Source organism: Oryx dammah, unplaced genomic scaffold, assembly GCF_014754425.2.
Source record: "Oryx dammah isolate SB20612 unplaced genomic scaffold, SCBI_Odam_1.1 HiC_scaffold_26, whole genome shotgun sequence".
Taxonomy (NCBI): domain Eukaryota; kingdom Metazoa; phylum Chordata; class Mammalia; order Artiodactyla; family Bovidae; genus Oryx; species Oryx dammah.
In genome coordinates, this window is record NW_024070210.1 from 94501766 (window position 1) to 94503064 (window position 1299).

A 1299-nucleotide genomic window follows, 5' to 3' on the forward strand; every position below is an offset into this window, starting at 1 on the left:
CCAATCAGGTCGGAGTTGTTTATTTATTTATTTTTTAATTGTTTGAAACAAATTTATTCTCAAAATAATGCACAAAAGCATAGGTTGAGGCTGCCCTTGGGAGGCCTCCCTCCCTTCCTCTGCCACTACCTCCCCTCCTCTTTGAATGCCAGGGAGAACACAGTTAAAGGAAATGTGCAATCACAAAGAATGATCACCTCTAAAGACAAAAGGTTTGGTCCAAAACAACTCAACATAATTAATGCAATTACCATGAAGAGCTTCACTGAGTGGGATTAAGATACTGTAGACCTGTGGCTCTTCACTGCACCAGGGGGCCCTGCTTGAGGGAGATGAGGACAGAACGCTCGCGGGAGATGTCTTTGGCCTGCTTGCTGGACTTAGGGTTAAAGTCACACAGCTGGGCCGCCCGTTCTCACTCAGTACCTAGGGACAACTCCTCAATGTCATGTACAAAGGCTTATTCTGCTGCCCTGTTGTTGGCTTTTGTCTTTTGGAGCTGCCAGCCTGCCTCGCATACCACTTGTCCAGCTCCTTGATTGCTTTTTCTTTCCACTCTGCTTTCTGCTTCTAAGAATTGGCATCAAGCCCTCCAGCTTGGCTCTGAGAGCAGGCGCAAGCACAGTGGTCACTGCTGAACTTGGGGTCTGCCAGTCAGGTGGAGTGGCAAGCCCCAAGAAGGGCTTTCAAGCATTCCTTTTGCTCTTCTTTCCCTTTACGGGATACTTTCAGATTCTGAGTGCAATAGATCCACTTGTGAAATAGCTGCGTAACTGTCTGTCGGCCCAGTAGTCTCCTGGTAGTATTTGCCATTCATCACTCCATCATCAGCCTATCAACCACCACCTCCTGCACCCGCTCCAGGTCCTGGGGCTCCGCCCTCCAGGATGGTGAAGGCCTTGTCGTTCTCGATGCCCGTAATCTCACTTCCCTTCTATGCCAAGAAGGCTGTGGCAGGGTCCTCTTCTCCAGCCTCTCGGTTCCCCAGGGTGGGACCACCAGAGGGTGCGCTGAACGGATCTTACTCAGCCATGGCAGGAGGTTCAATGGCACAGACTTTTCAGAGACACACCAACCGACCAGCACCAACTTTCAGTTCAGTTCAGTTCAGTTCAGTTCAGTCGCTCAGTCGTGTCTGACTCTGTGACCCCAGGGACTGCAGCGTGCCAGGCCTCCCTGTCCATCACCAACTCCTGGAGCTTGCTCAAACTTATGTCCATTGAGTCAGTGATGCCATCCAACCATCTCACCCTCTGTCATCCCCTTTTCCTCTTGCCTTCAATCTTTCCCAGCATCAGG

General features: G+C 50.7%; 1 pseudogene; it reads right to left on the minus strand.

Moving 5' to 3' along the window:
• Positions 1-391: 391 nt before the first annotated feature.
• Positions 392-1033, minus strand: LOC120852617 (annotated as a pseudogene).
• Between the last annotated feature and the right edge of the window lie 266 nt (positions 1034-1299).